Genomic DNA, 13,828 nt, shown 5'->3' with positions numbered 1-13,828 from the left:
AACCCTTTCTTTTTCTAAATTTTCCTGAGGATCCTTTATATGTCTGTGCCTTTTTATACTGAAGTACTTGTTTTGGCAAAGTATTTTATAACTTGGTTAAAAATGTTTCCTTTGTTTCAAGTGATAAGGGTAGGCTGTGTTTATAATCACTAATACTAAAAAGACTGTCACAGTTAAGAATGTTTTATTTTTGCTCAGCGATAGTCCCTTGCTCGATGAATAAAAGGGTTGGGTTTTTAGTACAACCTGGATTTTGTCTGAAGCGGAATCTGTATTTGACTCTTCTAATTCATTCTAATAAGTAACAGGGCAAAAGAGTAAACAAAAGGGAGTTTAAATATTCTTTGGGCATTAATAAGAAGAATGTAGATAAGCATTAAGTGAATTTCTACATATCATATGCACTGTCTGAATTGTCCACTCTAGTGACTTTCTCTGTATATCTGTTTGCTAAAATGCATTTTAATTTATTTCTTGATTTTTTTTTTTTCAAGCTGCACAACAATCTCAAAATCTCAGTGAATCACAAGCCAACAATTTCATATGAGCCTGCAGGTTGGTGCAGTTCTGTTGAGCTAGGCCAGGCAGGACTTTAAACTTTTGGACTAGGTCAACTCTATTTCATAATTTTTTACTGGAGCTTAGGTTGAAAGGCTGTGGCTACCTGGGCATGTGGACACATGGTCTTCTCACATAGGATCACAGGATTAGAAGAAGAATGAGTGGAAACATACAGTGTCTCTTATGACTTTAGCTTGCAACTTGCACACTGAATTTCCTCCCAGTTTTATTAGTGAAAGTCAGTAATATCACCAAGTCACATAACCAGGGAATACATTGTTCCCACAGTGGGAGGCATTGCAGAATCACACAACAGTGAACATTTGTGCATACCTCTAATAAGGCAGGTAGTAAAGATTTGGGAATATTACTTAGCTATGTGTATTGTTGTAAGAATAAAGGTACATAAGACTGTGTGACAAAAACAGTTTTCTCCTTAGACTGAATAAATTAAGATTATGGAAGAGTATAATTGGTCACACTTTAATAACCTGATTAAGAGACTGGGGATGTGGCTCAAGTGGTAGCGTGCTGGCCTGGCATGTGCGAGGCACTGGGTTCGATCCTCAGCACCACATAAAAATAAATAAAGATATTGTGTCCACCTAAAACAAAAAAATAAATATTTAAAAAAACCTGATTAAAACCATTATTGTTCACTGGGCACGTTGGCACATGCCTGTAATCCCAGCTGCTCCGGAGGATGAGGCCAGAAGATAGTGAGTTCAAAGCCAGCCTCAGCAACATATCAAGGCCATAAGCAACTCAGTGAGACCCTATCTCTAAATAAAATATAAAAAAGGGTTGGGGATAGTTGAATCATATGAGTGATGGCACATGTGTCTGCTTGGATCAGTTGTAAATGTTACCTTCAGTTTTTAAATCTGAAGTAGTTTGAATTCCATACAAAACACAAAGGATGGCACATTTCTGTAGTCTCAGCATTGGGAAAGCTGAGGAGGGGAAGATTCTTGAGTCCAGGAGTTCAAGACCCAGTTTCAAAAAAAAAAAAAAAAAGAGGGGACCAAGTCGAACAGTGGCTCAGTGGTTAAGCACCTCTGAGTTCAACTCCCAGTACAAAAATAAAATTCAAATAAAATTAATAAATGATATTTATTGCTACCACTGAGTAATACTGTGTTCAGCTCCTCTTAGTGTCTGAAGACATTTGCTGAATTGCATGGTAATTCTTAATACTAGCCTCTTGTGTAAAGTATCTTACTCTGATCATCTAAAACTTAACAAACTAATTAGTTTATATATCCACTTTTACAAGGATTTTATAATATCTAGAAAGCAGAATTAGTGAAAACGTTGGGCATTTAACATTTTATTTAGAAACATTTAGGTAACCTAAAAAATATTTTCAGCAGTGTGCCTAGAAAGATTTTTTTTTTTGTCTTGCATTTCCAAAGGTTGTAGGAAAGTGATTTTATAGACTTTAAGGAATTTAGGTTTAAATGTGTTAGTGGTTTTTTTCCCCGCTAATTTAATGATGGAAGTCTTTTCCCCAAGAAAAGGGATTTGAAAAAATAAGATTCCATGGTATACATTTTAGACACTGTTGTAGGCCCTATATGTTAGTAACCTGAAATAGGTTTAATTTTATATAATGAGGAAAATCCAGGACAACAGCCACTTAAAGTAGTTCATTTGTCTTATATAAAATGTGGCTAGAAGTAGGCAACATGGTATGATGCCTCATTACCATTAATGCCATTAATGACCCAGGATCCTATCCTGATAATCCACTATCCTTACTGTATTCCCTCATCCTCAAGGGGCCAAGTTCAGAGCATTGTTTGTATATTCTGTGCAGAAGGAAAGGAAAAAGAAGAAGGGCATGCTTTCTTTTGAGGAGACTTCCTGTTAAGTCTCATACAATACAGTTTCTACTAGGCTGTCTTCATATTGTCAAAACTTCGTCACCTTGCAACATATAGCTGCAAGAAAAGTTGGGAGATACATTAAAAAAAAAATCAGTGGAGCTGGGATATAGCTGCATGGTTGAGTGCTTGCCTAGCATGCACAAGATCTTAGAATCAATCCCCAACATACACATGGGTGCACATAAACACTCACAAATCAAGAGTTTGTTACCAAGTATAATATATTTTGGAAGGAAGTTTGCAATCTCTTTCATATTATAGTTTTTAATTCTTCCTTTGTAAAACAAAGATATTATATCGTTATGTACTAGGTATTTGGCAAATGATAAATAGGCAGGTTGTTTAATAGATCGTGATAATTTGAGTGTTCTGTTGACTTGTAGGAATCTCATTCCCTCTTGGCAGTAAATGGAAAATTACTGTATAAATTAAAGCGTGAGTGCAAATATGAGCTGATTCTCACTTTTAGTGATTATATAGCAAAGAATTCCCCCTCAAAAGTAAAAATCTTTCTTTTTTTAATATTTATTTATTTTAATTGTACACAATGCCTCTATTTTTTGTGGTGCTGAGAATCAAACCCAGGGCCTTGCACGCACCAGGCGAGCGCTCTACCGCTGAGCCACAACCCCAGCCCCCAAAAATCTTTCTTGAAATGCAGCTAAATACATATTTGGACTAAAAAAGAACTGAGATTTTAATATGTATTTCTACTAATTGATTTCAATTTGAATGAACATTCATTTTTGAGCCACTAAATAAAAATGCTGCCAGTTGTAAATTGCATTCTAATTTCAGAGTTGTTACAGTGTGGGGGAAGGCATGTCTTTCATAGTAGGTGACAAAAGCCAACTCCTGCTTCTCCAGCCATTTGAAGGAATAACTACTGGAAAATGGAGAATTGATACTGATCAATATCAATTATCTATTGTGTATAACAGACTGTTTCAAAACCTAGTAATTTTAATTTATTATATTTAATTGAATTTTTTTAAATAATTGTAGTTTACACACCCTTTGCTTAGTTCCTCCTACTGGTGAGTAACATTTTGCAAAACTATGTTATCACTACCAGGATGTTGGCGTTGATTCAAACTACTGATTTTATTAAGATTTCCCTAGTTACTGGCCACTTGTGTGTGCACATGTGCTAAGGTATATATATTTTTATTCCTATGTGTGTATATCCAGTACCACAGTGGAGATAAAAACAGAACTAGCATTGAAAGTATCCTTTGAGTTGCCCTTTTGTAAGCCCACCCACCTCCCTCCTGGTGCTGACCTCCATCCATTCTCACTCTGGTCTCTAACCCCTGGCAATTGCCATTTCTAATGTTTTCTTCTTTCAGAAATGTAACATATATACATGCACACACAATGTTATTTTTACTTTTCCCCATGAGTTTGTGGATCTGCAGTTGGGGCAGGCCTCAGTTGGGATGGTTTATCTTTGTTCTGCATGATATCTGCTGGACTCTCCTGGGAATGGAGGATCCAAGATAGTCTTGTTGACATGACTGAGCCTTTGTACTTGCTTTTGGCTTGGGCATCTTAAATGTCTCTCGTGTCTCCTCTCATGTAAAGGGCTTCTCTCTTTCATGTTGCCACTTAAGACAAGATAGTTGAATATATGAGTGATGGCACATGTGTCTGCTTGGATCTGTTATAAATGTTACCTTCAGTTTTTAAATCTGTAGTAGTTTGAATTCCATTCAAAACACAAAGTATGGCACGTTTCTGTAGTCCCAGCATGGGAAGGCCGAGGAGGGGAAGATTTCTTGAGTCCAAGAGTTTAAGACTAACCTGGGCAACATAGCAAGACCCAGTTTCAAAAAAAAAAAAAAAGAGGAGACCAAGTTGAACATGATAAAGTGATATCTTTTTTTTCTTCGCTAATGCCAGTTTCAAATATAGCAGTTCTGCTGCAAGGCAAGTTGCCAGAGTTCAAGTTATCAGCCAAATCTAAGGATTCCCCAGGGGCCTGTGGTATTTACAGAACAAATGGTTGCTTGAAGTGGCTCTTAAGATGTTAGGAATGGTTCACCTCCTTTTCTTTTTCCCAGACTGGCCGTTTCTTGTGCTCTTAAAAGAGCAGGGGCCTTGTATACATAGTTCAAGATTTGTATAATACTAACTTTAAGGGACCACACAGATTTGCCTCTTGACATTCAGTGTTTTAGGTAAGGCATAAGGATATTGTTTTTCATGGTATTTTCAACTTCACAGAAGAGACTGTTTAAGAGAGAAAAGAAGAAAAGAAAGACTCTTTTCAGCTGAGGAATTGAAACTAGAAAGCATTTTCTCTTACGATTTTTCTGCCTGTGAGCCCATTGTGATGGCACATGCGTGTAATCCCAGGGACTCCAGAAGCTGAGGCAGAAAAGCAAATTCAAGGCCAGCCGCAGCAATTTAGTAAGGCCCTGTCTCAAAAGTTTAAAAAATAAATAACAGTGGCTAGGATGTGACTCAGTGGTTAAGTGCCCCTGGATTCAATCTACAATGCCAAAAAGTGTATGTGTGTGTGTGTGTGTGTGTGTGTGTGTGAGAGAGAGAGAGAGAGAGAGAGAGAGAGATTGATTTCTGCCTGTGAAATGTTAAGCTTCATTTCATTGTGAGAGTGGCAGTAGAGTGAGTCAAAAGTTAGGTCCCAGATTTTTTTGGCAGAATTCTTGATAATCTATTACATTATAACAAATAAGCTTGTACAGATTTCTGGAATGAGAAATAATTAAAAAGTTATTGTTCAGTGAGGAGCACATGCTTATGGTATTTAATAAGTCATAGAGATGAGTGTTAAGTGTAGTTTCATATACAGAAATGAAATTTTCATCTGAGTTTAGAACAATATGTTATTTGGTTCTGCCTTCCTTTTTGATAACCAGTTTCACAAACATTTTACAGTAGTGTCTCCTTATTAGAGCTTTTGATTTTGATTTTGGTAGTTTTACTTTCCCACAGTCAAATGGGTACGTACAATAAGATATTTTAAGGGATAACATATCTGTATATCTTTTATTATAGTATATTGTTATATTTTATTATTAACTTGTTAATCTACTGTGTCTAATTTAAAAATTGAACTTTATCATAGTCATGCACGTATTGAATCTTGGTAACCTGTGTTTTTTTTTTTTTCTAATGTAAAGATACCACAATTTGTTTATTCATTCACTAGCTGATAGGCATTTGGATTGTTTTCAGTTCTAAAGCAGGTTTTGATAATGATAACTAAGATGTTTTTAAAAACTGCATTACATATATATCTAAATACATATCTATATATATCACACACACATATATCCCTCTTCCCCATACATAGTCCTTTGGCCATAAACTAGTTTATCCCAGCTGGTAGCTATTTGTCTACTTTGAGGAAAACAATTGACTAATATTTCCCTGTGCCTTGGAGATATGTCTCTTAATAGGGCTGTGTCTGGCTTCTGGTGTTTTAACACAGGAATTGCAGTTAACATTGCTGGATGAACATTCAAATCACAATAAAATGCACATGCTTTTGAAAAAATCTTAAAAGAGATGAGAATGTCATTCATGGGAAGGAGTTAAAGCATGTTGCCATGGAAACCTTTAAATAAGGGGTCTTCTGTTTCCCCACCCTTTAAATTCATCCTGTCTTTCATAGGCAATAAAAAATGTAAGATAAAGTAATTATAGATCATCTTTACTGCCTTGAAGGCTAATACTGTTCTTTTATATGAATTTGCTCAGTCATCAGTATCACTGATAGAAATAATCATTTTTCACTATACTAGTCTTGGTAAAATGTAGCTATTAACATATGGAGCATTTCATATTTGTTCTTTTCATAAAACATTATACTAATGAAGGCAAAATAAAATATTTGGTTCTAATGAAGGGATATTAATATTTTGATGTTTGAAAAATTCACCCATCTTTATGGTGTGGCTCTTAAGATGCTGAAGAATATTGATAGCTTAAACACATCACACACACACACCTTTGTGCACAGTAGGAAATGGGGTCCTCTGGCCAGGTGGACTCACAATTCATAAATGCCATCTTTATGAATGGAAAGTTACTCCTCCCTTCAGTTGACTATACCTATCTTCTAAGACATGACTCTGATCACCAAACATGGGCACACTGATAAATATGCATCCTCTAGGAGGAAGGAGGTGGACTGTACTTTAACACTCACTGGCCCTCTTAGCCAGGTACCGTTGTGCTAAGTGAAATAAGCCAGAACCAGAAAGTCAAAGATTAAATGTTTTCTCTCATATGCAAAAGCTAGAGCAAAATAGAGGGGAGAGATGGGAGCATCCCATGAAAAGAGAAGGGAGATCAATGGAGTGGAAGGAGGAAGGACTGGAAAAGGGAGTAATTGTGGAATGAAGTAGACAAAAATATTCTACCTACGCATATGATTATACCACAGTGAATTTCACCTTTATATCTATAAAGTACCAATTAAAAATAAGTAAATATGGCCTGGGGATGTGGCTCAAGCGGTAGTGCGCTCGCCTGCCATGCATGCAGCCCACATACAAAACAAAGATGTTATGTCCACCTAAAATTAAAATTAAGCGGTAGTGCACTCGCCTGGCATGCGTGCAGCACCACATACAAAGCAAAGATGTTATGTCTGCCGAAAATTTTTTTAAAAAATAAATAAATAAATATTTTTAAAAAAATAAGTAAGTAGAAAAAAGACCAGTTAGAATACAGGAAGGGGGGGAATAGTGGATGGGGGAAGGAAAGAGGAAGTACTGGGAGACTGAAATGGAGCAAATTATATTCCATGCATGAATGATTATGTCAAAGTGAACCCCACTATCATGTATAACTATAATGTACTAATAAAACATTTTTTAGGCTGGGCACAGTTGTGCATATCTGTAATCCCAGCAGCTCAGGAGGCTGAGGTAGGAGGATTGTGAGTTCAGTGCCAACGTCAGCAAAAGCGAGGAGCTAAGCAATTCAATGAGACCATCTCTAAATAAAATACAAACTAGGTCTGGGGATGTGGCTCAGTGGTTGAATGCCCCATGTTCAATCCCCAGTACCAAAAAAAAAAAAACAATAGTATATAACAGGGTTGGCAAACTTTTCCTGTAGAGGTTCAGATAGTAGATATTTTGGCCTTTGAGAGCCATAGTTCTCTGTCACAAATACTTAAATGCTAATGTGCTAGAGCAGCCATAGATAATACCTAAAGAACTGAGTTTGTCTGTGTTTATAGCAGTAGGCCATTGTTTGCTGGTTCCTGGTTTGTAGCAGTTCATGGCATTTCCCAGAGCACATTATTTCCCTGGTAAAAACTTCATTCTGCCACCTTATATGTTGTGTCCTTCTTATAGAATTGTGACTTTTTTTGGTATCTTGCACATAAACAATTGAATTTAATTTCTTAAATTTTCATTTGATAAGGTACCTATTGTATTAAGATTAGAATATAGTCATGGTTGCTTAACAATAAGAGATGTGTTCCAAGAAATATGTTGTTAGGTAATTTTGGTATTGTGTGAACATTATAGATACTTACATAAACTGACTACAGTATCACTAGACTATATAATCTTATGGGACCACCCATATTTAGGCCTTCATTGTTGACCAAAATATCTTTATGTGACACATCATGAGTCATATTTTATTTTTCTCCTTAAAATATGGAAAGATGTGAAAGAGAATTATTGTGCACATTATGTTATTAACTTTTTTAGTTAAAAATACAAATTGAATCCTATTTCAGCATATTCCAATAGTGGGAAAACTAGCATTTCTTTAGGCCTGAAATACAAATTATTTTCTGCACTTAACATTTGAATCCAGGGCTGGGGATGTGGCTCAAGCAGGTAGCGCGCTCGCCTGGTATGCGTGCGGCCCGGGTTCGATCCTCCAGCACCACATACAAACAAGGATGTTGTGTCCGCCAATAACTAATAAATAAATAAATATTTAAAAAAAAAAAACATTTGAATCCAAAAATCTTGGATAGCAGAATAATTACAACTGCTTTTTGTTATTTTGTGATGTGTTTGTGTAAAGATTACATTGGAGAACATGCTAGAAGTTTTCCAAGGTTTATAGGTAAAGGTGTAAGGCAGCAATTCTCAAAGTGTGTTATAACAGGGTTGGCAAACTTTTCCTGTAGAGGTTCAGATAGTAGATATTTTGGCCAGTGTGAATCCCTGGGTATTCCTGGGATCCTTTTAGTGGGTACATGAGATCAAACTATTTTCATAATATTAATAAAGTTATTTGTCTTTCTCATGTTGACTTCCATTTTGGTGCTAGGGACCAAACCCTGGGCCTTGTGAATGCTAAATAAGCACCCTATCACTGACCCACATCCCCAAACACCTCATCTTGGCATTTTTTTGCTCATGATAAAAAGGCATTGGTTGTATAAACACTGATGCGTTATCAGTGAGTCATGGCAGTGTATCACTCTGTACTAGTGATCATGGTATTCATCACCAAGTACAGTTTTTTTGTTTGTTTGTTTGTTTGTTTTAAGGCCAGTTTCAAGCCAGGTATGACACCTGTAATTCTAGCAACCTGGGAGGCTGAGGCAGGAGGATCGTGAGTTTGAGGCCAGCCTTAGCAACTTAGGAAGGCCCTAAGCAACTTTGTGAAAACCTTGTCTCAAAAAAACAAAAAGGGTTGGGATGTGGCTCAGTGGTAAAGCTCCTCTGGTTTCAGTCCCCAGTACAAATAAATAAATAGGCCGTCCAGTTTCACTGAGAATGTTCTTGATGAAGCAGTAAGTTTGTTTTATTTAAATTCTCAACTCTAAAGCACACATTTTTATGATAAAATGAAAAGTTTCCACAAAGATTTCTGTGTATGCCAAAGTACCTTCGGGTTACCTTGAGAACCTTGAGAAAAATACTTGTGTAGTCACTCGATGCTGACTGAGCTAGAAACAGCTGTATCTATCTATCTATATATATATATATATATATGAGGCAGGGGTTGGACACCATTTTCTCTGAAATGACTGGGGGACAAGCTAGAGTTAGTCAGACTGGGGTATTTAGCAGTTAGGCATACTTTATTCATTTTTGAGAAACTATCACTTCAAGGGGGAAAAATTATTTTTTGCCAGTGGGAAAATTTGAGCTCAAATGAAAATTAAAATTTTGGAAAGTTTAAATCTGCTCCTATGAACCAACGGAACGAGATTAACAAATGTGATTTTCCAGATATTGTATAGTGAAAAGTGACAACACCTAGAAGAGCTGAATGATTCAGTGAACCATTTGCTTCCAGATTACCAATGTACAATGTTATGGAATCATTCCTGGGTGAAAGTATCACATAAAGTACAGAATAGTCCAGTGGATTTTAATGTAATATGATTTTTAAAAATCTAGTGATATGGTTTCAGATTCCACAGATTCCACCTTTTGGATTTTAGTGTAGTATCAAAGAATATCATTAGTTAGTTGAAAGGGTTATTAAAATACTCTATTTTCCACTGTCCATATGTGTAAGGCCATATTTTACCTCATAAAGTTCCCTGAGCAACATATGACAACAGGTTGAATATAGAATCAGACATTAAAGAAGTTTGCAGACCTGGGGGTGTAGCTCAGTAGTAGAACACTTGTGTAGCATGTATGAGGCACTAGGTTTGATTCTCAACACAATAAATAAATAATAAATAAATAAATGTCCATGAATGACAAAAATTTTTTTAAATAATAAATAAAAGTATTGAGTCTATACAACTAAAAATTTTCAAAGTTTGCAGAACTATAAAAGAATTCTGTGCTTATCTAATTTTTTAAGTGTGATTATTTTTCCTTTAGAAGTATTATGTTAACAGTAGTTTTATTGTAAATAAATAAGTTAACAAATATCTTTAAATTTTTTTAGTTTGAATTTTTTAAATGGGAAATATCACGGACTGTAACTCACATGAACAAAAGCTCTTAGGGGGTCTCAATTTTTCCACAGCCAAAAAGTTTGAGGAGTGCTGGTCAAGGGCAATATCTGTGCAGGGTTGGAATAGTAGTAGCTTGGTTTGTTGAGTGGACAATAATGCCTTCATTGTATAGCTGGAAGACTGACACATAGAACATGTTCTAAAACAGTACTTTGTTTGTCTCAGTTTGGCATGATTTTTAGCAGGATATGTTTTATAAGCACTTGCTGGTAAAACAGCTAGAAATAGATGTTTGACTGTAGAATTACTAAAATCCAGCCTGGTTCTAAAAATCATAGGGTGTATAGTATAGTTTTGGATATGAGAGGACTTTCTGGTAGCTTTTTGAATTTGTCTATTAAGGTACAGCTTGGGGGAATATAGTAAAAAATTGGTGATTTCCATAATGACCACTTAAAACACTTCAACATTCAACCTATACCGATACATCATTTGACAAAGTCTTCAAGTCGGTTTAAAGTATATTTGGCTAACTAGTTTTGGTATGTCTGTAATGCATGTATTTAGTTTCTTTTTATGTTTCAGTAAGGTTTTTTTTTTTAATTTCAGAAAATAGCATTTGTTCCTGTTTTTAATATGCATTCAGAATTTCTGAGAATAGACAACCTCAGTAGGAGCATCTGAAGAATAGCACATTTCTGTTGATGCTTTGGTAGAGTCTAAAGTGTAGAATAAAGAAGATGTGAAGTACAATTATTAGGCTTTTCTTGAATCCTAGACTTGGACAGATTGCTCATCCTTTTCCTTAGACTACCTTCCTTTTCCTCCTCACCTACCCCATCTATCTTAGTCTTACCCCAGGGCTCAGAATCCAGACCCCAGATTTTGACTCCTGTAGTAAAAGTCCTAAAACTTGTGAGTACTTCTAAAGTGCTAATGACCCTTACTTCAATTATTTGTATGGATGAAAAGAATAGAGACAGGTAACAGAAGGGGCCCTTTTACCCCCCATTCTTACCAGCAAGAAAACCCTTAAGACAGGGGCTGGGGCTGGGGCTCAGCCGCAGAGTGCTCACCTAGCACGTGCAAGGCCCTGGGTTCAATCCTCAGCATCACGTAAAAATAAAGAAATAAAATAAAGGCATTGTGTCCAACTACAACTAAAAAATAAATATTCAAAACAAAACAAAACAAAACCCTATGGGGCTGGGGTTTGGCTCAGCAGTAGAACACTCGCCTAGCACAGGCGAGGCCCTGGGTTCCATCCCCAACACCACATTAAAAATAAATAAATAAAAATATTGTATCCAACTACAACTAAAAAATTAAAAAGAAAAAACCTTAGACATTTGAAACAGCTATTCTTTTTATGAGCCTGTAGAGTTTTTTAAAAAAAGCCTACTCCAGGAGACCAAGGTTATATCCAAATATCAAAGCAAACTATTTGGTACAGGGTGAGAAGCTTGTAGGTTAGACTATATAGCTGGCAAACAAACAAACAAATAAAAAACTCTCTTTTTAAAGGTGACCAAAGAGAAGAATTTCCCATGAATTGACTAAACCAACAAATACTTCATACTTTTCCCCCATATTCATCTCTCTCTGCTGGTATAACGTAGAATTTATATAAGCTGTTTTACATCTATAAATATTGGATGGTTTTTAAAATGCCAATTTTTAATAGCATGGAAACAGTGTCATCTCTATTGAAGCTGATTTAATGAGTGACCAGAAAAATGAAAGAGAAGGTAAACCTGGTAACATTTCTGGTTTTTGGAAGAAAATCACAATGTAAAAACTTGGACCCTTGAAAATAAAAATTAATTGGGCCTTCATTTCATTGGGGCCAGAAGATAATTTAGACCACGAGTTATGGTGTAATTAAAGATAGAAACTCACACATTTTCTGACTCCAAATTTGATGGAAATCAGTTTGGGAGACTCTGGAGTTAGGCTGCCTACATTCAGAACTGCATCCTGCTCCAGATCTTCAGAAAACAGAAGGGTAATTCTCTAAAACTCAAAAGAGTTTTTTTGTAATTCATTTTCAACAAAACCTGACCTAAAACTAATATGGCTATTTATGATCTTTACTAATTATTATTTATTAATAATGTTATTACAGATTACTGCTCCAGCCACAACCTCAGCCCATTTTCTTTATAAAATAAAAAAAAATTATTATTTTAGTTCTTATACACATCTGTTCTCAAGGTTCTTTGTTTAGGTAAGGATTTAGGTACAATCTCTTACCTAAACAAAGTGTAGTACTTCCCTTGTAGAATGGTGTAAGAATTAAATGCTCAGTAAAATATTAAGTATTGGGGCTGGGGATGTGCCTCAAGTGGTAGTGCGCTCACCTAGCATGCGTGAGGCACTGGATTCGATTCTCAGCACCATATAAAAATAAAATAAAGATATTGTGTCTACCTAAAACTAAAAATTTTAAAAAAAGATTTCCTTAAAAGAAAAACAATTTTAAAAAAATGTTAAGTATTTTTGGTGTTACCACCAGTAAAGCTCCAGAACCTCAGTTTTGAAATATAACATGTCTGTCTTCCTGTGTATGTCAGTGCTGTCCACTAGAAATTTTTGCAGTGATGGAAATGTTCTTTCCCTGGCTGTCCAGTACAGTACCCACCAGCTTTTGAACAGCTGAAATTTATCTATTGCAACTGCCAGACTGAACTTTTCATTTTATTTAATTTAAATAGCTATGTGAGGCTGGTGACTACAGTGTTGGACAACATAGCTCTGTGTAATTCACTTGAGTTCATATTCCATTCAGAATCCAGTTTTGCTATTTTTGTAATTATCTCCCCTACTATAAAAATGACTGAAAAAAATACTACTAGCTAAGAAAGTCAATGTGAAGGGAACAACTTGTGTTTCTAAGTACCTCCTAGGCTAACTATTAGCTTAGCATCAGCTAATAGTTTCTTTGTCTCCAGAACTTTTAAAAGACCCAATAGGAAAGTATATATATTTCTACTTGACCTTATGAGCAACCTCTAAAGAAATTAGCTTGGGTGATTCAAAAACTGTGATGCATCAATGCCAAGAAGCCCCTAAACTTAGAGAATCTAAGTGTCTGACAGTTCCCTGGTAAATAGGGGGAAAGAAACATATAAAGTTGTTGCAGGATAGCAGAATGTTTGTGCTAACGTATTCACATTTGCCAAGCAGATGTTATTTTCTAGGAATGATTTCTCTGCACACTTAAAATGTAAAATATCAATGTTTTTATGATTCTTTTAGGCTAGATAGAAGTTATTAAAGTATATCTGCCAAAATTGCAAAATGCACTTCTTCCTAATGCTGTTTTCAGAGAAGACTTGAACATTCAATGGCATGGCATGTGTGATATTTACCTGTGAGATCCCGTGGTTTACCTGTGATAAAACATTGTTTCAAATGTTCCTTTATTCATTAAATCTTTAATCAAAAGCAAGAGTAAAGGCATCCATTTATTTCTATTTCACTCTTAATTCAAAAAGTTCAAGTC

At 35.6% G+C, this 13,828-nt stretch overlaps 1 protein-coding gene across 1 annotated transcript in view; it reads left to right on the top strand.

The window, feature by feature from the left end:
* Positions 1-13,828, top strand: part of Sppl3 (signal peptide peptidase like 3) — a 111,292-nt gene that overhangs the window by 59,427 nt on the left and 38,037 nt on the right. The window lies entirely within an intron of this gene.

This window comes from Urocitellus parryii, chromosome 3 (assembly GCF_045843805.1).
Source record: "Urocitellus parryii isolate mUroPar1 chromosome 3, mUroPar1.hap1, whole genome shotgun sequence".
NCBI classification, from domain to species: Eukaryota; Metazoa; Chordata; class Mammalia; order Rodentia; family Sciuridae; genus Urocitellus; species Urocitellus parryii.
The sequence above is the reverse complement of the archived record's forward strand: the minus strand, read 5'-3'. Positions and strand labels throughout refer to the sequence as shown.